Genomic DNA, 25,292 nt, shown 5'->3' on the forward strand with positions numbered 1-25,292 from the left:
CAGTGGTAGAGTGTGTGCTTAGCAGGCACAAGGTCCTGGGTTTGATCCCCAGTACCTCCATTAAAAAATAAATACATAAATAAATCTAATTACCTCCCCTGCCCCTCACTTGAAAAAATCATTTTTTGATTTTTTCATAAAGACATATGGACCAACGGAATAGAACAGACTGCCCAGACATAAACCCTTACATATAGAGTCAAATCATTTTCAACACGGTGCCAAGGCCACTCCATGAAGGAGAGAATGGTCTTCTCAACAAATGGTACCAGGACAGTGGGGCACCTGCACGGGGGTGATGCCTGCACAGCAACGCGGCCACTGAACTGCACACTTTAAGACGCTACACTTTGCTGTGTCTATTTTCACAGTTTTCTAAAACAAATAATATATTTTGAAAGGTAACACGAGCTCACACGACGTAATGCTCACTGGGCAGGTGCTGTCCTCTGCCCAGTGATAGTCTTCAGAGCAAATGTTCTTCCCACCCTTTCTGGGGGATGGGGCCGAAGCACTAGCTTGGTGACTGGGGCTCACAGGCCCCAGCCCGCCTGCACACTGGCTTTGCGGGTAGTTTTACCCGCGAACAGCCGCTCGCCTCCGCTGTGTATGGTGGAGGGACCGAGAGGGCGTCCCGGAGGTCACGTGGTGTGGGGCGGGGCTGAAGGCGGGGAGTGCAGAGAGGTGGACCAGGGGCCAGAGGCGATGTGTGTGTTTGCTGTCCCCACGAAAGCCCAGGGTAGGTCTACACGCTTTATTTTATTTCCTGTAGTTAATTGATTTATAATATTTAAATATTTAGACATGAGTAACTAGAGCCTCCGTTGGTCCGGGGCCTCACAGGTCCTTTGTAGCCTGAAGGGCTGGGGGCGGGTGGGGGTTTCGGAAGGACCCACCAAAAGCAGTATCCTTCTGCCAGTTGTGTTCCAGTAGTAGGACATTATGCTAATTCAGCGGGCTGCCACTTACACTTAAATACAAGATGGGACAGAACAGAGAATACTGGACCCTAGCATGTCTATAAGAACATTTTAGTAAACTACTTGTTTTTGCTGTGGAGGCCGGTCCTGACGTCAAATATATCTCCTCCTTTGGGTCCCAGTCAGAGAAGCCCGACCCAGCCCCGGGGAGAAGGACACGGAGGTGGGGTGCACCCACGCTCCGCCAGGTGGCAGAGAGAGATGCCGGGGGCTGTGACCCCGGAGCGCTCAGACCAGCTGGACCAGGCAGCCGGGCTCTAATCAGCTCCAGCCGAGGTGGCCTGAATCCGGGTTCTGTCCTCCGTCCCCACCATGACCACCCTCACCTGGACCGCTCTTGACTCACCTGGACACCTGCAGAAGCCTCCTGCCTGATCTCCGGGCCTGCTCCCCTCCGTCCCTCTCCCTTCCACCTTCCATCCTGCTCAGCTCCCCCCATCTCTCTTAGAACCCCCGTGGCTTCTCGTTGGACGTCTCTTCCCCCAGCTGCCTGCCTCAGACCCAAACAAGCAGGACTCGCTGGTCTCAGCGCCCTTGCTCCCCCTTCCGGTGCAAGTACTTCCTCTTTGATATTCATAGCTGGTCCCTCGTACCATCCCGGTTTCACCTCCAACGACATCTCTTCAGAAGGGTCTGCTCGGACCCGCCTAGTCCCTGTCACGGCGCCTACCGATCCTGTGGACTCGCTAGCCTATTGCCCGTCTGCCTTTCTCCTCCCGCAAGAGGTCAGCGCCCGGAGGCCAGCTACTGTCGCGGCTGGGATCAGGTTACGGTCCCGTGTCTGGCACAGAGTAGGTGCCCAATAAATGCTTGTAGGATGAATAAATGTGTGTCAGCGTGATTGTTTAAATTACAAGAGTGCAGAGTCTGAAATGTCAGTCACCCATCAGCCTTGCTGGGTTAACGTCTCCAGGGTCCTGAAACCGATGACCTTGGCCACGTCCTTTGACCTTTCTGAGCTCTGGTTTCCTCTTTCTATGAAATAAACAGCTGAACTAGAGGCTTCCTGAGGGTCTTTTTAATTCTAAAATTCTACAACTGTATCAGAATAAAGCTACTGACTACCACCTTCCTATTCCATCCCCCTCGCAGTGGGGTAAGAATCAAAAAGGGTGTATTTAGTGTTTAAAGAGATGAAGGCACCTAACCATGCAAAGAAAAAAAAAGTTACTGTCTCATTTTAAGGTGTTTTGCCTTTGGCATTTGTGTTTTTAATGCTATAGCTTTTTCACATTTTGAAAGACAATTTACCACCTAGACCCATTCTGAGAGTCTAACGGAGCTTTCCTATGTGGGGCTGTTCGGATGGCAAAAGAAAAAAATATATACACTGATGGCCTTAGGCTGTTACTGAAGCAAATTTAAAATCCTACTCCTGCAGAATTCTCCAGAGTGAACGTACAAAAATTTCTTTTAGTGTGTTCTGTCTAGACTCCTTGGAAACATCTGAAAGTGTGTGCATAATCATTAACTTTATGATGGATGTATCAGGAATACTGGGGGGCAGAAGTACTGCAATTACTTGCTCGCTCTCCACCACTCTCATCCCTTAGAGGCAGGAGGATGTGTGGGGGGCACTTCTATCTGGGACAGAGGTTTGCCTCCATCGCTTTCCAGTCTTGACACCGGGGAAAGGCCATAAAATTGATATCCGGCACCAGGTCACTTCTACAGTTGGAAACAAATTCACTTGGTTGTGAAACAACCAAAGATGCTGTATCCTCGTGCTAAGACTAGAGCGAAACCACAAGAAATCTCAACCCCCCACGTGCTCCTGGTGTTTTCATTTTCTTTGGTTTTTTGGCAGCGGCGTCTGCCAGCGGAGTCAGAATTCTGTTTTCTCTGTCTTTGGTTGTCGACGGCTGCTGACAAGCACTTGGACTCTAGGGCCCTCCATGTCTTAGTTCCCCTAATCACACGGCCCCAGGGACACTGGCATTCTGTTTCTCTCTCCAACATCCAAATCTGTGCAATTGAAAAGGTTGTCATGGGGTCGCAGAAGTTTATCAGCAACACCCGGTTTTACTAATAGGCTGTCCCAAACTTTTCTAAAAAAGCTAACAGAGCTTGGAAATTCATGACAGCTGTGACATTGCTTAGTGGTTCACTGTGGCTGCAAAGTGGATATTCACGGGATTTTTGGAAAAGAGAAACTTTCATTTTTAATAGCTTTATTGAGCTATAACTCACGTAACCATATACTTCACCCTTTTAAAGTGTCTAAGTCTATGGCTTTCAGTGTATTCACAGAGTTGTGCAACCAACAGCACAACCCATTTCAGAACATTTTCATCACCCAAAGAGAAATCCACACTTTTTCGCCAACACCCTTCCAAGTGTCTCCCTCCTCCCACCCCGGCAACCATTCCCTCTTTCTGTCTCTATGGATTTGTCTGTTCTGGACAATTCACATAAATCGAATCATACAATACGTGGCCCTTCGGATTTGGCCCCTTTCTGTTACATAATGTTTTCCAGGTTCATCCACATCGTAGCACCTGCCAGTCCTTCATTCTTTCTGCTGTCAGATCATACCCCGTGGTGTAGGGGCACCACGTTTGCTTTATCCATTCATCAGTTGATGAGTCACTGAATTTAAGGACTGGAACGGACATGGCAGACCCTCTCAGGCAACCTTCAATTTTACAAAGGAGAACAGAGATTCAAAGAGCGGAGGTGACTTGTTCAAGGTGACGTAGCCAGACTGGGAGACCTGGCATTAGCGCTTTGGTTTCTTTCCATCATGAAATGTTGCCAGCATGCTGCAAAGTACAGAAAAATTATATGAACATGCATGTTCTTACCACTCAGCTTTGAAACCATCTTTCCATATTTGCACGTTACATAATTTAAAGAATAAAATACTACAGATACCATTGAAGTTCCACTTATACCCCTCTTCCTGATCCCTGGCCCCTGATCCTGGTCCATCTCTCCCCAGGGACAACTCTTTGACTGAATTTGGTGTTTCCACAAGCATTTTAATTCTGTTACTACAAACACACATATCTATAAACAAGCATAATATTTTGTGCTTTCATCCAAACTTTATATATATAGCATCAAACTGTATGTTTCCATTTGTAATTTGCTTTTAGGACTTTATTTTTTTAATTGAGTTATGTTGATACATGAAGTGATGGTTCACTGTTTTCACTGCTTTATAGTATCTATTTAAAAAACACACACACATGTATTAATCTAGCTTCCCTTGATGAGTGTTTAGATCAGGAATCAGTAAAGTTTTTCTATAGAGAGTCAGATTATAAATATTTCAGGCTTTCTCTGTCCCCGCTGCTGTGGTAGCCGGAAAGCAGCCTTGGACAATAGGAAAACAAATGGCTGCGTTTCAATAAAACTTTATTTAGAAAAACAGAGGACCAGATTTGGTCCGTGGTCTGATTTCCTGACCCTGGTTTAGATTATTTTCAAGCGTGCTAGTACAAATGCAGCTGGATCGATTAAATAGGAATACACTTGAGTTTTATGTATTAACCTGACATCCAGCAATCAGGATAAAATCTCTTAGTTCCAAAAAAACAAGTATTAGCTTCAAAATTCTCTGGGATTTCTATGTAGGTGATCAGATTATCTGCAAATTTTGACAGTTTTTTCCCCCTTTCCACTTTCTACCTTGTACTTCTTTTTCTGTCCTAAATACACAGGTTAGGGCCTGAATTTCCACTATATGGTTGAATAGAAGTGGTGACAGTGGGTTATACTGTGTCATGCCTGACAGGAAAGGGATGTTTCTCATTTGAAATCTGGGTAATAATTACTGCAGGCTTTCGGCAAATGCCCCCTCCTTCCTCCAATTATGGGAGATCCTTTCAACTTCTAATGAGTTATGAGTCTTTATCCTGGTTTTAAAAATCATGTTCATTAATTACTGTTCTTGTTATAGAAGTAAGATAAACTCATAGAAATGGAAATCAAAGAAGTAAAAAGCAGAAGTGCCCCTTCCCAGCCCAGCCCTTCTCTTCAGACACAACCACTGTTAAGTTTGTCTCCTTCCAGAAATATTTCTGTGCCTCTGTGTTTTCACGCAAATACATCACATTGTACACGCCTTTCCACAGTTTGCTTTTCTCAAATTAAGTGTCTCGGACCGTATTCTCTGTCGGTGCACACGGGTCTACCACATTCCTTGTGGTGGCTGCACCATGTCCTGTTCTGTGGCTACCCGCGATGTGTTTAACCGACTTCCCACTGATGCACATGCAGGCTGTTTCCTTGTTTGTTTATTAGTCTATTTGCTATGACAAGTAACGCCTTAATGAACATCCCTGGACACAGATTTTGGTCCATTTGTGCAGGTACACCTACAGGATACACAGGAAAAGTTCTAGTTGTAAACTCTATTCTCTAACCCCCAACCCCTTTCCCTGAATCACCCTGCCCTTCCCTGAAGGAGACCTCACAAGACTGTGTTTGCTTCGATCAAGACCCTCCAGGACACGTGGGTCTTGGCATCTCCCTCCCTCCCAGGCAAGAAGACAGACCAGGGGCTCAGAGGGCAGACAGCCTGCCTTCTGGACTTTCCCCATGGACTCATTCGTTCCTCCCGGCCTGTCCTAGTCTCTGCAGACTTTGGACCTGGTCGTTTATCTAGACTCACAGTGCCTCCTGCACTTTCCTCCTCCATGGCCTGCTGACTAGGGTGCCTGGTACCTGCCAGTTCCTCCCCACCTTCAAGGACACCCTGGGTCTTGAACTTGGCTCCCTGGTAGCTGCTTGCTCTTCCTTTCTCCAAAGGACTCTCAGACTCCCACGCTATGTCTCCTGCATCTGTAATATTTCTTTTCTCCTTCCTATAATAACTGGCCTCCCTCCCAACCCTTGGCCTGCTTGATTCTAGCCCCATACCGTTGAAGGAGATCAGAATAAGGTTTGCATAAAGTTTATTTTGGGCTGAAGGCAACTGAGAAGAAGCAGACCCAGGAGGGGCTCTCCGTGTTCTTTGTTAAAATAGTATATAATCCCTAAAGTCTAGCTACTTCTTTGGTTTTTAATTTTTTTTTCTATTAATCTTTCTTTTGTCAGTTTAATCCACACACCCCAGTCACAGAACTGAGACAGGAGGGAAGGGGGCAGGGCACAACCATTCAAGAAATGACAGCAATTAGCACCAAGATGGCAGGAGATTCAACTGCCAGTAGACCCTGAGGCCCAAGGTGGTGGGAGATTTGACTCCCAGTAGACCTTGAGCTTCATTACACGCTCACTGTAATACACTAGCATGGTGACTGGCGCTCCCACAGGCGCCAGGACAGTTCTGAGGCCGACTGTAAAAGGTCAGAAAGTGGGCGGTGGCCCAATCCCTGGGAATCCCCACCCCTTCCCCTAAGCAGTTGGAATAATCCTCCCACTTGTTAGCGTGTGAAGCTACCGAGCCCATAAAGACTAACCACCCCCCACACCTCGTGGCCGGGCTCACTCCTGAGGGAGACGGACTGCACTCTGTGGAGAGTGTATCTACTTTTCCCTTAGTAACCCCCCCCCACCCCCCTACCCACCACACCCGCCCCGCTTCCCCACCTCGTGGCCTGTCTGGCCTTCTGAGATGGCCTACACCCAGTCTGTGGCGTGTACATCTCTCTGAATAAATCTAACTTTGCCCAGCTGTGGCTCACTCTTGAATTCTTTCCTGCGTGAAGCCAAGGACCCTCCCTTAATGGGGTGTGTCCCAGGGACTCGCCTGTGACCTGGGACATGGCCATCCTCTGATGCCCCACTTTTTCCTGCCTCAGAACCTAAGAGGATAGAGGGCAAGTTCCCCTCTGTACACATTCCACGCCCCACCCTCATCCACAACCCAGTGCTGACTGAGCGCCCACCCAGGGCACCTACCTCTCCAGCATATTCTCTACCACCCCCCACCCCAGGCAGGGCAACCTTCTCAGGTGAAGGTCAGATCGTCAGATCGTGTTACGTTCTTTTGTAAGATCCTCGTGTGGTTTCTCAGTGCCCTGAGGGAAGACCCAACCACCACCGAGCGGTCTGCCTCTCTTCCCGCTTCCAACCCACTCCGACCAGGGGGGCCTTCAAGCTGTCCCTCCCTCAGCTCCTGCTCTGTCTCACTTCATGGCTTGGAACTTGCTGCTTTCTCCCTGGACACACCCACCCCCATCTCTCTGCAAGCTCAGCTCCATCCCCAGCGTCTCACCAGCCCATTAAAAATAGGTGTATTCCTTATCACCTTCCTCCTTTATCACAAACGTCCCTTGTCTCCTCAGCTAGGATGCAACTGATCTTCCGGGAGGAATTACCCGTTCTCCGTAAGGTGGTGACAACCCACACGCCCTACCCGCCCGGGGGGCCTGGCCAAAGCTCAGCCAGTCAGATTCCCCCTGACTCTGGAATTTGACTTTTGACCCTCGTGGCATCAGGATTTACAACAACAACAGAACAACTGGGGCAGATCAACTTCAGAGGCCGTGCCCTGAAGAGAACATCCGTTAGCTGCCGCTCTTTGGACAGCCCACCCCTGCCTGCCCACCCGACGCCCTCCCTTCTTCACTCCTGCCCGCTCCCCCTCCATTCTTTACCATCCCTGCCTTTTCCTTCCAACCTATGACTTTCCCTCGTCCTTCCTTCAAACCCCCTCTCCTATCTATCTAGCTGGCTGGCTTCCTGTTCTTTGCACTCAAAAAACTTGCTTGACCTGACACTCTCCACTCTGTTCCGAGGGCCCCCTCCTCCAGCCCCTTCTCCCCCTCCCCATTCATCCAGTGCTCTCTGTAAATATTCAATGAAGGAATAACAAAGGCTGATAATAAACGCATAGCCCTTTTCGAGGGGAAAAGACATACTGAAGGGAATAGGAGTGAGGCCTTCTGAGAAAGACGCAGACGACATAATTTTTTTTTTTGGTATCCATAATGTTCATTGGGATGGTTTCCCTTCATCTTGACTCAGGGTGCTTCTTGTGCTGTTTCCATCTGAAGGAGCATCCTTCTGCAGGCCTTGCTCTTTCCTCTTGTCGGCTGGCCGAGGACAGGGGAGCAACCAACACAGAACGCTTCTGTTTGGGCCTGGCTCAAGACGGCGGTGATCTTCGGCATCCTTGACATTTCACATCCATCCAACAGGCTCCACACCAGGTGATCCTGCTTGCATCTCCTCCTCTGGAGAGAGATGAAGGAGCTCCTTCCGAGAGGCACGTTCCCGTGGGGAGGTCATCACCTCCGGGAAGAACATGAACTATTACTTACATCACATGCTTTTGGTTTCGTTTACGCCGCTTCCTTTGCACAGGTGTGGTTTCTGGGAAGTGTCTGGGAGGGAAGAACGAAGCATCTTGCACAGTACACTACTCAGTCCTGAAACATCCAACCTAACCACCTTTGCCACTGTGGCTGATACCGGTGGCAAATCTATGGAATGTTTTTTCTTTGGATGGAAGGGGAAGTGTGACTGACGAGGGGGAGGAACAGTTATGCATCTTAACTTTCTAGTAATTTTCTAAATGCTGGAGACTCTGTGCTTCATCTTCATGTGTCAAGGATTATTAAATCAATTGTTAAACTGATTCATTTTTCTTTTCAACAATGATCTTTTGATGTGCTCCAATGACCAATTGGAAAATGTGGAAATGATCGCTGACTTGCACTTTCTGGATAGAAGGGAAATATGCACCTATACAGGGACCTGAAGGCGTCCTACCCAAATTCCCTGGAGGCAGGGCAGCTCTGCCCGTGGCATTGACTGGTGTCCCAGTGCCCAGCACGCTGCAGGAGCTCACTAAGTATGTGTCAGATGACTGGATTTAGTTACATTCTAATAAGAAAAAACTAAGTTTGAAATAAAGCGAATTCTTCTCCACCCCCCCTCCTTATTTCAGATATAGGCTAGAACTTGAACAATAAAACTCAGGTGGGAAGATCGTCTCCTCCATGTGCCCATCTGAAGATGAAGTCCTCTAGGTCATCTTGACCATCTCTGCCTGGCTTTGAATCTGGACAATTTTTCCTTATGTTAATTCAAAGACCACCTTGCAAGTATAGACAAGGTGAGTCTACACCCTTACATGTGGTTACTCCTCAGATATTTAGAGGCATGCTACCCTCTTCTAGGACGACCACCACCACCACCGCCACACCCAGCCCCACCCTAAGACTCTTATTATTTCAGCTATCAGTGTGTTCCCAGACTCCACCTGCTCCCACCTGTCCCTCTCCCAGCCCTCCCTCCGCTGCTCAAACAGAAACCTGGGTGTCCAGCTGTTTCCTTCCTTCACCCTCACCCCTCAGATTCAATTCAGCACCGGGGCTGATTGATTCTATCTCAAAAGATTTCCCCAATTCACCCCTCTCCCTCCGTCTTCACAGCCATCACTCCAGTACAAGTCACCTGACTTTCTCACCTGAGCTATTTCAGGCGTCTCCTTTCATTCCTTGCCTGAAAATCTTTGATGACTTCCCATGGGACCTAGAATAAAATCCAAACACGATCTTCCCTCCCTGCCTCTTTAACTCCGCTTGCCGCGTCTCTCCTCTGTGATCACAATCGTTTGCCGTGTTGGCGTGATTTTGGCTCCCTGGGCAGACCAACCTCCTTCTGCCACAGGACCTTTGCATATGCTGTCTGGGTCCTCTCCTTTGCCTGGCATGTTCTTCCCTTCCTCTCAGCACAGTTGTCTCCTACTTGCCCTTCCCAGACCTCTCAGTTGCTGTCTCATAGCACTTTGAATAATCTGTCATCACATATTTACTTATACATATTTTTGTTATATGTCTCCCTACCTAAATTCTAAACTCCATGTAGGCAGGAATCTGGTTCATTCTCTTGCCCCCATGACATTCCCAGCACTTAGGAAAGCTTGTGGCACATATTAAGTGCATGATAAATATTTGCCGAATGAACATGCTGATGATTCAAATGTGCATTTCCAGCCAGTGTCTCTCCCCTGGTGGCCCTCAGGGCCAAACATCTCTAATTCTTCAAAACTGATCCCATTACCTCTCCCCAGTCTGTGCCTCCTTGTGCAACCTTGGTCTCTGAAATGGTCCCTTCACCCTGGGGACCCCATCACGCCCACATCTCAAGAGCCAAAGCAAGTCTTATCCATTTGGTTTCCTTAACAACTGGCTTTTCTGTCCCCAACTCACCACTGTAACTGCTCTGAAAGTTTTGTTTGATCCTCAGATCTCACACCCTGTTGTCTTGGTAGCTTCTGACCCTGGGACCCCCTCATTCCAGCAACACATTTGTGTCATATCAGCAGATGGTTGGGGAGGCAATTCTGTGGTAGGGGGTCCTGGACCCCCCTCTACTCCACCCACCTCTCCTCCAGGAAAAGGATCACTTCCCTGACCAGTGCATGTGGGAGAAGGAACCCCACGCCGGCCACACCCTGCTCCTCGGTCCCAGGGACTTTCTAACTTAGGGGAGAATCAGTAAGTCCTCTCAGCCAGGAAACCCAGCAAGGCCAAGCTGTGTTCACAAAGCCCCTTTGTTCGGCAATAAAAATGACGCTGCGGTCTCCATCTCCTGACCCCTCTGTTTCTTTCTCAATTGCACTGGAAAATGGGAACCATCCCAGTGTCTCCCTGGGATGTAAGTGAGCATCGAATGTAAGTGAAGAGGTGCGAAGGATGCAGAAGAGTGCCCGGCAGGGAAGAAGTTCTGCAGAAATGTTAGGTGACACCACCGGTATTATGATAAACTCAGATGAAGGGAAGGGGATTGCCATCAGCCCTGGGAAACCTCACCAGTCCCCGCCCGACCTCCAGCCCTGGGGACACAAGCACAGACCCAGTGGAGGTGAGCATCCAAAGTAAAGTTTTACATTCACGTGGGAGGGCAAAACCGCATTTCCTGAGCAAGCCCTGAAGCCACCAGGTCACCCTGCGAACCACGCCAGGATCCCTACAAACCAGCAGGATGTTGCCGAGAAAGCCAGGTGCCAGAAACCTCCGGGGGAGCTGCTCTCCTGTCCTTGAAGCTGCAGTTCACTTAATCTGTAGCGACAGCGAAAGCTTGAGGCTGTGACTCAAACCTCCGTCATCTTCCGATTGGTTTCTTCCTCCCCCATTCCTCCTTCCTCCGCTTCCTCTTCCTCCTCCTCTTCTTTCTCCTCCTGCCCCCAATCATATCCCAGACCTGCCAGGTCCACCTCTGAATGGTTCTCCAACTGCCTCCTCCTTCCACTGCCCTCCCCCAACTTTACTCCTCTGGACGATTTACTATCAGTTCCCAATCCCATGGCTTCCAACCCACCCCTCCCAGACTCCGCAGCCAGAGGTCTCTCTGATGTTGTCACCGCCATCTCGGAAGCCTGACAGCTCCCACTGTGCACAAAGTGAAGTCCAGACACGTCCCTCACCAGCTTCCTTTTCCAGCTCCTTGTGCAGCTAAGCCTTCCTCATACCCCATCTAGCATCCTACTTCCACACAAGCCTACTTCCCGTTGTGCCATCTCCAGACTTCCAGTGATGTGTCGACCTTCCAAAGGTAGCAGGCCAGTCAGAGTCCTAGTTACCGGAGGCAAGACGGACTGGTTAACTCAGACAGAAAGGCAGCTTATTGGAAGGATACTGGATGGAGCAGTAACTAGTAAGAAGGCTCAGAACCAGACTTTAAAACAGCCAGGCCCACGCACACATTGCGCCAGCTCGATGTCCCAGTCCTGGGGTCCTGCTGTGGTCACGCGGGGTGTAACCACAGCGGGAGAAGGAGATGCAGGATCTGTCTACAATCACTGTAACTTGCTGTGGATCTTTACTTATTTCAAAATAAAAACTTTGGGAAGAAAGACAAAGCAGGCAGAGATGGGGTGGGGGCACTGGCTGCAGGGGACATAGCCCACGCCCCGCCCGCCTTCGGTACGGGCACTAACACCGCCGGTGCCCACGGAATCTTTACTGGTGAAGTCTCTCCAGGTCCTGCTTCCAGCAGAGCCTGCGATCAGCCAGCTGGGAGTCTCAGATCCAGGCCCTGGCACCAGGGAGAAGGGCTCGTCCCCTCCTGCTTCCGCAGAGGCAGGTGACGGCTGCCTCCCACCAGAGCTCCCAAAGAAAAGGGCAAAGCCCTCTTTAGGGAGAGTCTGACCCCCAGCCTGGACAGTCTGCACATGTCTTTACCACGGGAGCATCCCAAAGCTTGCATTATCATCCATCCATTCACACGTGCCCGTGTACGTGTGCAGTCACTCAGCACGCACCAGCCAGTGCCTGCCTGGGGCTCTTCGGGCAGGGGATGCTGCAGCCAGCAAAGCCAGCAGGAACCGCCAGCTCTCACAGAGCCCCGCCCGGGCTGTCCTCCACAGGCTCCCCCCATCCTGGCCGAAGGCATCCCCTTGACATAAACCCAAAAACAATGTAGGAGATGAGGAACTACCCCAACTTTCTCCTCTGCATCCCAGAGCGGTCTTGCCCTAATCGCTTCTGTCTGTTTATTTGTTTCGCTTTCTCTTGCGCTCCGCACTCCTGAGATTACTCTTACAGGCCCGTACCAGTCTCTCGTATTTGTCCATGGTTACGTAGCCTTCTTCCTTTTTACAAACCTGTCCCTTCACAATCTCAGCTTCGCCACAGAATGACGTCTACAGTCACCATCCATTTTTCCCTCCTTAGAAAGAAAGTCGCTTGTAATTACACAGTCAGAAGGCCCAGCTTTTTTGAACTGGTCTCCTCTTTTGAGATGCACACTTCAGAATCATAGGGCTTCTCAACATCTTTGGAAACCTCCCATGCTGCAGATCTGAAAATGTACCTGCCTATGACATCCTTCTAGGCTATCGTGAACCCTAAGGTTACAGGGTCGCTTTCTTCAGGTTTCTATCATTTCTGCTTGGCTACCAGCCCCTCCATACAGTGGCCATTTCTGGGGGTAGTTCCTTTGAGACATGAAAAGATAATAAGGCAAGTCAACAATCTTTCAGAAGCCCCCGCAATCTAGTTTCCACATAGCAGTGTAAACGGCCTTCCTAAAACATGAGCAGGTCATGTCACCTCCTTGCGGAACACCCTGAAAGCCCCTGCCCTGCTCACCAAGCTCATCCTATAAGTACTCCTACCCTGTTCTTTCCAGTCTTGGAATATGTCCAACTCTTTCCTGCCCCAGGACCTTGGCACCTGCTATTTTCACTCCTCTTGCTTAGCTAGTTTCCTTTAGGTCTCAGGCTGAATTCCACATCCTCTGATTACCCTGCCCTCTGTAGGTCCCCCTCAGTCTCTATCTTTGCCCCTTGTTTCTTCAGAGCTGCCATTACTGTATTTATCCATCTGTTTACTTGTTGGTTTTGGTTTCAGTTTTTGCTTGCTTCCCACCATTGAAAAGTCAGGTCCAGGAGAGCAGGGACTCTGCTATCTGCCTTGTTCACCACTGTGTCCCAGTACCTGCCTAATGACTGACACTCAGGAAACTGTGGTGGTGAAGGAACCTGATTTACATGAAGAGGGCTCCCTTGGATGTCGCTCCTAGGCTCTGCTCTCTGCCCAGCTGGGGAGCTCTGTCTGACCGAGGGTGGGATGTCTCCTGGGTCCAGGCGGTCTATGACGTGCTATGACAAAAGCTACCTCTGTCCTACTCTTACCTTCACCTTAAGTTTCTCTTCACCCCGCATCCCTCAGACCCACGGCCGGTCTCTCTGGGAAGGGGCACACTCTCGCACTGCCTACATCTTTCTGTGAGAGCCTATTTCCGGGCCACAGGAGCTGTTTCTGCCTGTCCTGACCATTCCCTGGGTGACTCACTGGGCCCTTCCTGCCCTCCAGCTTTTTCTGCATCCCAACACTGAGCCACGGAGACCCCAGCTGCTGATGCCCGGGTATTTTTCTCCCTCCTCCGCAATCTTCAGCTTCAAGCTTTCTCAGTACCAGTCAGTCCTTGGGCAAACACATTCCTGTCCTGGGCCCATGGGCTCATTTCTAGCTAAGAGCCTCCTTATCCTGGGATCGTATGAGGTGCAAGCACCAGGAAGTCAAAACCAAACCAACCAACCACTCATCTCCCTCGTCTTCTCGTCCAACTGTTTCCATGTCAACAGGAGGAAAGTGGGAAAACCTCTTCTGCCTCCTTTAGCGATGAACCCAGGACCCCACAGTCTCCTGGTGGTGCTGCACGGACCCGTGGCCGCTGGGAGAACAGTGCAGCGGGTGGGCGTGTGGCTAGGTGGCCGCTCCAGGTAACACTCCGGGGAGACAGCACATCGCCTACACATGGCCGTGTCAGGTCCAGTCGGCCCGGCCGCTCCCCTGGGCTGGGAGCACCCCACCCCCGTGACTCATCTCTCTCCCGGAGACTTTCCTCGGCCCTGCTTCTCTCGAAGATGTGGTTTCTCCCTGGGCCTCGGGTATCTCCAGCAGCACCTGCCCTCTGCTTCCACTTCCTCTCCGGGCCCTTCCCAACAGCCTCCTTTCTCCCCTCCCCCCAACTCAGGTTTTGACCCCTCGAGCCCTGAGAGCGTGTGTGACCTGGGGCCGCGCTCAGCAGGAAGCCCAGCTTCTCCACACCGGGACCGTCTAGGGAGCAGCTAGCCTGCTCTCCTCGATGTCACAGCCCGCTGCCCTCGTTGATCCTGTCCTGGGTTTGGGAGGATCAGAATCTTCGACTGCTTGCTTCCTCCGTTCCTACTGGTTCCATTTAAAAAGGCAAGACTGAGGTCAGGACCAGCTCTGCCCACTTCATCCCTGTGTCCCCAGCACCTCGCACAGTCCCTGCTCCTTCCAGGTGCTCCAGATCTGTGTTGAATGAATGAATATATTATTTCCAGGAGCTCTTCCTCCTCTTTGAGAAGCCCAAACTGGTCCTGAACTGGTTCATCTTCTCTTTGCACCCAGTAACCAGCTTGCATTTGCTGCTCTACTCAGACAGGAAGATGCGCACGTCTCGCTGTCTGTCCCCGTAACTGTCACCATGGTGTCTCAGATAGGAGCGCCATCCCAAGGAAGATTTTGTTCTTCCACAACTGCGAGACGATGCTTGCGAAGTGCTTGCTTTGGTGCTGGGCACAGGGTACATACGGGGGGCAGGTCCGATGATTGGACGATGACGATGCGGGTGAGGAGGAGGAAGAGAAGGATGACAAAGGTGATGGTGATGACGAAGGCGGTGATGTGGGCGCCCCTGGCTCACTGCTGAGTTAAACTGCATTGCCTCCCAGATTCCAGTTCACCTCCACCCCATCTCCAACCCCCCACCCTACAGAAGGAAGCCGTAAGCCACTTTCTTCTCACACTCTCACGCCTTCTCCTGCCCAGGATCAGGAATAAAGGCTTGGCTTTACTATACTAATGACGACCAATGGGCACAGCCAGTGAGAGCAGCCAGGCAGTGAATCACCTGGCAAGTGGGGAGAAAAGCGTTCACATTGGTTTTGTTTTAGACTTGAAATCTCTTCATTCAGAACCTCTTATCTGTTTGTTTCTAGACCCAGGAAATGGACACTCTTGGGGGTTCTGGGGAGGATGCAAATAAGCCCAGAAAGAATTTTCAAGTGGCCCCACGCTATGGTGATACATTGGATGTTTCTTTTCCAAAATTAATGATCACATAATAAATTCTTATAGACTGGATTGAATGATAAGACCACCCATTTTAATTGGTCTAGTTAGAAAACACTGTTGGGCAGGAAAAACTTTCCTCTTCCCTCTTAGGTTCTGTAGCTGGAGCCTGCAAATTAGACTGACAAAAGCCAGATGAACAGGAGAAAAGGCATACAATGTTATTTGATGTTAATACGTTAATTTTAGCGTGCACAGGCTAACATTTTCATTTTATCATGTACGGAGGACTTCACAGAAAAGAAATGACAACCCAAAGAAGTAATTAAACTCAGGGGGCTGCCATACCATTTTAACAAAAACGATAAATTTTTGAGAAGCAAAAAGACAAAGGAAAAAGAGTTTGGGTCTCGAGGAGCAGTACACGTGGGAAGGTGAATATGCTGGAGAAACTAATGTAAGATACTAGTTAGTTACAAGTTTCTCCTGTCCAGCACAGGGAACTACATTCAATATCTTGTAGTAACCTATAATGAAAAAGAATATGAAAAGCAATATACAAATATATAAATATAACTGAATCATCACACTGTAAACCAGAAATTGATACAACATTGTAAACTGACTCTACTTCAATTTTTAAAAAGTGTTAGTTAGTAGGCTTTTGTCTATGCAGACTCATCTTGGCGCCATCCCCACCTCCGGTGATAAAGGGTGCTTTGCTCTTCCTGGTCTGAGAGCAGGGAGCGTGTCTTCATCAGGGAAATTTATGCCCTCCTTTCAGGCAGATAGCGCGGTGGCAGACTGCCGTTCCTGTGTCTGCTTTTTCTCAATTGCCTGCGGCTCAAGAAAAATCCTTCTGCCAAACTGGTATGTTTTGAGGTGGCATATTTTGAGCTCCTTCAATATTTAAAAAGAAATACAGTTTTACTACCTTCAAAACTGTACAGAATCCCAGAGTAGAAGAAAATAGAATCTTGCCCCCTGGAGACACTGGCAGATGTATTTAGGGAAGAGAGAAGGGTCATGAAATCAACATTAAATTACGAATACACAAATGAGGGCTTCTAAAGTCAGGACACACATGTATTTCTGTTACAGAAATGAAATGTTTTCCCTCTGATCTTCCTTTACAACATGTGTGTAAGTTCTTACATACTTTCAATCGGTGAGGTTGAAGTCAATCACAGTCGATGTCACTGCGATTTTTCAGAAGGGAGTCAATCATTTAAGAGGAAAAATACCTTATTTCTAGGTGTCCTGAGAAGCGTGGTTTTATGACACTGGTGACTGGAGGGGACCAGGCTCCCTGACCTTCCATGTGCCTTCACCCCACGACATCTCTGCTTGGCCAGTCACAGTCTCGGGGGCTCAGCCCCAGGGTTGGGCACCTGGGTTCTTGCCAGGCCTGCCTTCTCCTCTTGAATTGTGTATAACACAGAAAACAGAAGAGCAGACAGAAAGTATCACCTCCAGATCCAGCCACCTTCTGCAGTCCGGTTGCTGGTTCATTTTAGTGGCTGCTAAGACTTGTGTTCATTTGTGTCCAGGAACACAGTGAGCAATGTTTATTCAGAATGTTCCCTTCAAACAGCCCAATGTTTTACAAAATCACATTGAACATTCTCTTCCATCTCCTGAAGCATAAAGGGAAGAAAATGAAATTAATTTCATTACAGGCGTATCTTGGAGGTATTATGGGTTTGGTTCCGGACTGTTGCAATAAAGCAAATATCCCAATAAAGCAAGTCACACGGATGTTTTGGTTTCCCAGTGCATACAGAGTTATAGTCACACTACACCACCATCTATTAAGTGTGCAATAGCCTTATATCTAAAAAAAACAATGTCTCTACCTTAATTACTTTCTTGTTAAAAAAAATGCTAACCATCACCTGAGCCTTCAGCAAGCTGTAATCTTTTCGCAACAATAACATCAAAGATCACTAATCGCAGATCACCCTGACAAATACAGTGATCATGAAAAAGTTTCAGATATTGAGAGAATTAGCAAAATGTGACACAAAGACATGAAGTGAGCAAATACTGTTAGAAAAATGGTGCCGACTGACTTGCTTGATGCGGAGTCACCACAAAACTTCAATTTTTAAGAGAAGTAGGCTCTTCCCATCACGATAACATGAAGTGCAATAAAAGGTCTACCTGAATGTCCATAAGCAAATCAGGCCAAAATCACAGAGAACTGTATAAAGTAGAGAATTATACTCATTGTGACATTAAAAGTGCTTTTTTGCCTTTGTGCTCTTCGGAGTGTCATGATTTTCATAACTGTTCAGTAAGCAATTCTTTCAATTAATGAAACATAAAGGAATGAAGTTAAGAGAAGAAAGCATTGTTTTATTTATTTTTTAAACAGTTTTAATTGAAGTATAGTCAGTTACAATGTGTCAATTTCTGGTGCACAGCGTAATGTTTCAGTCATACCTATACATAGATACATCCCTTTTCATATTCTTTTTCATTATAGGTTCCTACAAGATACTGAATATAGTTCCCTGTGCTGGACAGAAGAAACTTGTCTATCTATTTTATATATAGTAGTTAGTATCTGCAAATCTCGAACTCCCAGTTTGTCCCTTCCCACCCACTTTCCCTCCTGGTAACCGTAAGTTTGATTTCTATGTCTGTGAGCCTGTTTTTTGTTTTGTCGATAAGTTCATTTGTGTCTTTTTTTCTTTTCTTTCTTTTTTTTCTTTTTAAGATTCCACATATGAGTGATATCACAAGGTATTTTTCTTTCTCTTTCTGGCTTACTTCACTTAGAATGATGATCTCCAGGTCCATCCATGTAGAAAGCGCTGTTTTAAATAACCCAAAGTTCAAATCACATTTTAGAATGAGTGTCTGCCTACCTGCTTTAGGGTAGGGCAATAACTTAGATCAAGACCAAGTCCCCACACAGAGTGGATGCTTTCCATCAGTATTCAGCTGGCTGCAGTAGGCATTTCTCTCCTACAGGGTAGAAAGAAAAAGAGGAAACACCAAATGCTAGCAATATGCCAGCCCAGGATGGTCTCCCAGCAGCAGCTGTGAAACTGCAGGACCATGAGGGTTTAAAAGGCATCCAGGCTGAGGGGAGACTTAGTGGGAGGTCTCCCCACCTGAGGCCAGTTTAAGCAGAAAGTATTTTCCGCTTCAACTCTCCCTTACTGGTTCTCCTTCCTTTGCACACCCATCCATCTACCTGAGGCGCCCCCAGGCTCTGGTCCAGAAGTAGGGCCCCCCACCCCACCCTCATCCTGGGCCAGTCACCAGGAGCTGCAGAATCTCCGTCTCTGACCACAGGGCTGTAATCCCTCGGCTCCCACCCAGAGACCCATTTTCTGGAAAGGGTAGAAGCAAAATGCAACAAAAGAGCACTATAATCTGATTCGTTCTTTTATCCTCAGCTGCTGGGCTGGTGGGGTTTTATGGTCCTGAGCTGAATGAGGATGACTTCAGCCAAATTCGAAGTGTTTCAGAATAAATGTGAAATAAATTCAGCAGGCCCTGACTCATGAGAGATCATGGAAAATCTAGCTGCTCCAGGCAAATGTAAATGAACCAAGATGGGGAGTATTCGGTGCTGGGCTGTGTCTGGAGGCGGAGAGCCCCAAGGATTACCCTGAAAGGCTGGCTCCACCAGGCCTGAGCAAGCCAGTTACACCGGGAATCCAAACATTCAAGTCCAAATCCAGAGTTTTGGCCAGAATTGTATTCCAGGACTGTAAGTGCACACCCTCTCCGGGCAGCCCCTGGGGAATTTCACCGTGATTAACCCACGCCAGGGGGCCCGCGTGTGGCGGCGGCTTTGAAACCCATTCTTTACGTCACACCTCGTCCTTTTTCCATTTCTAAAGTGGCTCTATCCTTGTTTGAGAGCGCGTCCGTCAACTATGACAGGGAACAGCTCCTCGAGGCCTCCACCCCACAACCCCCTGCCACTTAGGAAACTTCTCTGTTCTGTGACGTGGGGCTCCCAGCGATGTCACTGCATGGAGCCCCCAAGAGACTCCGAGGATGTGTACGCCAGACCTTTAGGGTCAAGTAAAAGATAAACCATCATTTCCCTCAAAGGTCTGATGCCCACAACCATCAAGGGCGGAGGAGGGTGGTCTGCTTTGCCATACCGAGTCGGGGTATCGGGTGGAGCTGCGGTCGCCGAAATTAACGTGCAGCGCGGGAGGGGCGGGGTGGCGAGCGTCGCTTTACGCCCGCCCGGGGGTCTCCGGCAGCGCCCCCAGCCCGGCCCTGAACGTCCTGGGCGCCGCGGGGGCTCCCCCGGGTCTCGGGCTGCGCTGGAAGGTAAACCCGGCCCTGCCGCCGGATTCGCGGTGGGACGGCCAGGACTCACTCCAGATCCACCGCCGCCCCGACGAGCACTTACAAAGGCTCAAGTTCAGGACGTGAGTAAAAATAAACTCGGGCTATAAATAAGCCGGGAAATTTCTTCAAGGCCCAAGCGCGACAAGGAGAGGGTGCCGCCGCACAAGTGCTCACTTGAAAATTGCTCAACGCACAAAAATAACCTAGATAAAGGCGCGAAGACGCCTGGCTCAGGGGAAAGGAATGGAGCCCGCGCCGAGAGCCCGCTTCCTGCGCCGCGGCCGCGGAGGGAGGGGTGACGAAGTGGGCGGGGGCGCGCGGGGGCGGGGAGTGGGCGGGGCGCGGGGCGGCCCGGGGCGCCGGGGGCGGGGCGAGGGGCGGGGCACCTCCACGGGGCGGGCCTGCGTGACTCACCGCCGCGGCTCGCGCCTTTAAAGGGCAATCGCTTCCGGTGGCCGACTGGGGGGCCCTTTTACTCACGCGGGGGCTAAGGGCCCCCCTCCACTCTAAGGCAGACCCTGTGCTCCACCCCACGGTTTCCAACTTGGTTCAATTCCTCCCCCTCCTTCCTTTGTCCCCCTCCCCCTCCTTCCCCTTGCCCTCCTCTGAGACTGTAGTTTCAGCCCGAAGTGTGCTCAAGTACCTACTCTTCCCTGATCCCCACCGTAGGGAAGAAAACAATTCCACCCTTCAAATGATCAGCGCCCTCCTTTTCCTTTTCTTCGCCCTCAAACTTGTCCAAAACTTGGTCTGCACAGGCTAGCCCACCACTGTCTGGCTAGCATCTTGCACTCTGCCAAGTCTTTTTAAAACAGGGAAATTTTTATGTTTATATCATTTCAAACTTAAAATTGCAAGAATATTTCAGAGGACTTCCCAAACCCTTTGCCCAGCTTTCCCACCTAGGAACATTTTGCCACATTTGCTTTATGACTTTCTGTATGTACGTATGTATTAATTTTTTTCTAAACCATTTGCAGGTAAATTACAGGCAGGATGTCTCCGTATCTCCAGGCAGTTGGCTGTTTCCACTAAGGACGAGGACACCTATGGCGCAGTTAGCAAAAGAAGAGACTTTTACGGGAGCCCAGTGCCCTCTGAGCCTCCCAGTCCAACGGCCTCACAGGGTTCATTAACTTGACCTTTCTGCCTCTAGTTCTCTGCCTGTCTCTCTGTCTTTGTCTCTCCCTTCTCTAATTCTCCCCTTTTATGGGATCCTCTCCTGCCTCTCCTCAGAGGTGAGTCTCTCCAGGGTCTTGCCTCCTGTCTTATTTTACAATCTCTCCCTGAAGGAGGCCATGGACTGTCACCCATAGTCATTGAGCCTGGGCCCCCTTCTAAACTTCTACTTGAATATCCACAGCTTTCTAGGAACCTCTGCCTGAGTCCCTCGAAGTCATTTCACTCATTGTAAACTGGAGGTGTCAAAGAACTGGGCCATTGTCCCTGCATCCCCACCCCCCTGCCCCTTTCTGCAGGGCTCTCCAAGGGGGAGCCTCCTTCAGTTTGAATTCTGCCCCATCCAGGCTCTTGCTCAGTTGTTGTCACACACCCTGGCCTCCACATTCTGACTGTCTGTCATCTACCTCCTCTGTTCCTGTGAACTCCTTCTGGGTCAGACCTCCATCTTCACTTGCTTGTTAACTGGACTTCCCACCTGGAGCCTGTGGCCCACCCATCACCCCTACACCACTGTGAGAACTCCAACCTGGAGCCTGTGGCCCACCCATCACCTCTACACCACTGTTGTTGATGTAATCCATCCTCTCTCTTGATTGAAATCACTGCCCCCAAGGTTCTCCCACTGGGTTCCAAAGGGCAGACTCTTGGGTCCCTGAAAAGCTATTCAAATATTGGGGAAGAAGGGAAGCATTTTCTGGGGAAAGACTTATAAATTTCATCAGATATTTACAAGAATTTGTGACCTCTCCTGCCAAAAAAAAAAAGCAATGGGCTGTGTGTGAAGGTTCAGAATCCTTATGGGATCCAAGACTATTTCCCGTGGCTCAGTCCCACTTTCCCAACTCAGTGCCCACTGCCTCCCAAACTTGCTGGTCACAGAGTGACCCCAGGCACTAGGTAAAAATTCAGACTCCTTGGCCCCACCCTTGCGGATTGTGATTCAGCAGGTCTGAGTGGTGATGTTAGGGGGAGGGTGGAGGGTTCCCCCAAGAATCTGTACTTAACAAGCAGGAGATTCTAATGGGGAAACACCATCTGATTGGGCTCTGATCACCAAGGGCTTTCTTGCCTCCAGACTTTTGCATTCAGTGTGGTTCCCTCTTTCTGGAATTTGTACTCACCCTAACTTTCCACTGATGAATTCCTCTTTATCTTTCGATGTCCAGTTCAGCATTAGCGCCTTGGGTGAAGTCTTCCCCATCATTCTGGGTTAGGGAGGTGGAGGCAAAGCTGCTGTAGCCAAGCAGCCTCTGAATGCAAAGGCTTAACTGAGAGGTGTTCCTCTTCCCTCTCGCATGACAGCCCAGGTGGCGTGGGCTCGCTAGGAAGCCATCTGTGGCTCACCCTCCTCGTTTCTGTTGTGTTCCGGGCATTGTACACATCCCTGTGGCTGCAGCTCGGTCCCTGCCAAGCCTGTCAGGCCAGAGACGGGGGAGGGAAGTGACAAGTCATTCATGCCCAGTGTTTTAAGTCCCTAGCAGGATGGTCGCATGCCTGATGGGAGCTCTCATCGGCCTGAACTGGGTTAAAGGGTCTGCTAGCTGCAAGGGAAGCTGAGGAATGTACTTTCTAGCAGGATGGTCCTGTGCCCGCCTGCCCTAATCACCTGCCCTGGCACCCTGGTAGAAATAATTGCCATCTGTCTGCTCTGTGGGAGAACCAGTGCAAAGACGTGTTGGGTGCTTGCCACGTGACTGGCCTTACATGGTTGTATTCCTGCATCATCTCTTTTCCTCTTCACGAGCACTTAGCCTGCACTGAGACATCTAGGACAGCCCTGCAAGGCCTGTTCTGCCGAAGCCCTCTCTGCTGGGGTTCCGGCTTAGGTTTTATTTTTGGCATGTCTGTTTCCCCCACTGAGGGGGAATAATAAACGTTAGAATCAGAGTGGGATTATTAAATAAGCTTATTGGGTCATCTCATTGGCTCTTTCGGTTTATCCCCATCTCTGTTCCCTGAATGAGAATAAGCTCTCGGTCCCTGCGAGGGGTCAGGCAGAGTCTGGACACCCACCGCAGGGGTGCGGTCCAGGAGCCTCCCAGCCCTAACTGCAGGGTTTCTCCTCCACCTCAACTGTGATCTTTTAATCGGCGACAATTCAGAGCACATTCATCCTCTCACTCAGCAAGCCTGTGCTGAGTGGGCCCAGGTCATCCCTGGGTGCTAAGGAGGTCCCCGCTCGCAGGAATGGGCATCCTGGGAAGAAAAGATAGGCAGCAAACACATCAGTAAGAAAATAAACAGCAGTAGCTCAGAGATCAGGGCTAGGGAGAAACCAGAATGGGGCAAGATGAGAACTGCATATTTGAGGGCAGGGAAGTCCTCTCCCTGGAGATGACAATGACGTGAGGACCTGGGTAAGAGGGGGCTGCCATTGGGGGTTTTCCTAGCGGAGAGGATGAGCTCCAGGCTGGAGTGTCTGAGGTTCCCACAAGGAGCCAGGGTGGCCGGAGCACAGCGGGTGTGAGGAGGGAGACGGGAGAACCACGTCAGGGCCAGGTGGCACAAGGATGCACAGATGGGGGTTAGAACCTGTTCTAAAGGGACCATAAGTCATGCCTGGCTACGAGCAGGCCAGTGACGTAATTCTGTTTGGACTGTTAGACAATTATTCCTGCTGCTGTGTGGAAACTGGATTTTGCAGAGTCAGAGTAGAAGCGGGTCACACGGCAGGAAGAGGCTTGAATGGTCCACCAGAGACCTGATGGAGGCTTTAGCCGGGGTGATAGCATCCAAGTTGAGAAGCGGTGGATCTGTTTTGTCGGTTCCCACAGGTCCTGCTGAAAATGCTTCTCCTTAGATAGCTTCCACCTCCTGACCTCCTATGGTGGTGATACTTAATCATTACATCCTGTGGCATAAAGGCGTCACACCAGGGGGCCTTCACGGGGATCACTGTGGCCTCCCCCCTCCCAGGTGCTCTAAGGCTGCGCCTCGTCTTTGACTTGGCAGATTGCACTTGTGGCTGGGCTGGTCAGGTTGGCCTTGTCACTCTTTGGGAGATGATGGTGGACATTGGCCCTGCCTCCATCAGGTTCAGTCCCATTGGAGAGACTGACAATTAACAAATAAAGTCACAAATAAATCTAAAATGACACTGGAGAGGAGAGGTGTAACACAATGCCAGGAGGACTCCCAGAAGGGGCTTTGACCTGCCAAGAGCACTCAGGGGGGGCTTTGAAGAGGCACTGCAGGAGCTGACACTGAAGGGCTAGGGATGGAGAGCATGTAGGTAGCGTCAATAGCATGTAGGTAGCGTCAATATCATGTGCAAAGGCACTGGGGCAAGAAGCTTTATTGAGCATATAGCAAGGAAGATAGGATGGAGCCCAGCATGGGTGGGTTTTTTTGCAGTGGAAAAGAGAGGCATTCCTTTGTGATGTCTGGGTCATCTGTGAGGGTGAGAAACCAGGTCAGAAGCTTAGAGAGCAGGGAGGGTTGATAAAGGCATATTTAAAATAGCATCTCACTGACTATTCCTGATTTGAGGAAAAGCTATGTCACTGAAAATGGATATTGGACCTAGAGATGGTAAGTTTCATTTGATAGTTTATACTGATGATCCAAGTTCAGAAATCTCTCCACCAGCCCCCGAAGCACATTCACATCTGTCCAGCATGTATAAGCGCCCATGGTCTTGGATCTTTGGATGGGATTCCTGAATAACTCCATGCATAGAGAGGAAGAACGGCCCAGTTACTTATTCAATTATCATTTTATTCCTGTGACAGTCCCGAGCAGTCCAGAGATTGTGCAAAACTGCTACAGCCAATTCAAAGATTTTCTGTATCTCCAGACCCAGGAACCTCACTTACTATGCTTTTCCTTATCAAAACCAGAAAATGGCCCACTAGGCGAGCGAGAATGAATTACCCATTAGCATGCAGGTGACATCCCCTAGTATTTTTTGTTTACTATTAACTTGGAGCACTTCGAAGAAAGTAGGCCCAACTTCCCCTCTCCCCACCCTGACCCCTGCCCTGCTTTTTAATGAGTTTTCTGGGGAGAAACTGCCACATTGCAAAACTTGTGAAATGCCTGTCAATTAGGAGAAAGTTCCTATAACCTGAGGCAATATGGGCGTGAAAGCAAATCAAAAGCAACCCAAAAACTGGGGGGAGGAAGGTGCTTACGTACATAATGCTTTAGAATGAAAATGATTTTTTCTTGATAAAATGATAACTGGGACTTGACTTAAAAGAGAAAAAAAAAATACAGGCAGAATCAGGGCACAGAAATTAGGATTTTTTTTTCCTACAGACCTTAAAAGCATTTTTATGGGGGGAAGAATGCAGGGGACGGGGTGCATTTGTACTCAGTGTCACAAGGCAGGTGGACGTGTTGATGCACCATGACA

The 25,292-nt window shown here is 49.4% G+C and overlaps 1 long non-coding RNA gene and 1 pseudogene across 1 annotated transcript; one reads left to right on the forward strand and one right to left on the reverse strand.

The window, feature by feature from the left end:
• Positions 1–7,884: 7,884 nt before the first annotated feature.
• LOC116282867 (small ribosomal subunit protein eS27-like) lies at positions 7,885–8,064 on the reverse strand (annotated as a pseudogene).
• An 11,383-nt stretch (positions 8,065–19,447) lies between these two features.
• On the forward strand, positions 19,448–21,131 carry LOC140700992 (uncharacterized). The gene is made up of 2 exons (XR_012079764.1): positions 19,448–19,833; positions 20,734–21,131. It is a non-coding gene; the product is annotated as an uncharacterized lncRNA (long non-coding RNA).
• The last annotated feature ends 4,161 nt before the right edge of the window (positions 21,132–25,292 follow it).

The sequence above is a fragment of the Vicugna pacos genome, chromosome 13 (genome assembly GCF_048564905.1).
Source record: "Vicugna pacos chromosome 13, VicPac4, whole genome shotgun sequence".
NCBI lineage: Eukaryota > Metazoa > Chordata > Mammalia > Artiodactyla > Camelidae > Vicugna > Vicugna pacos.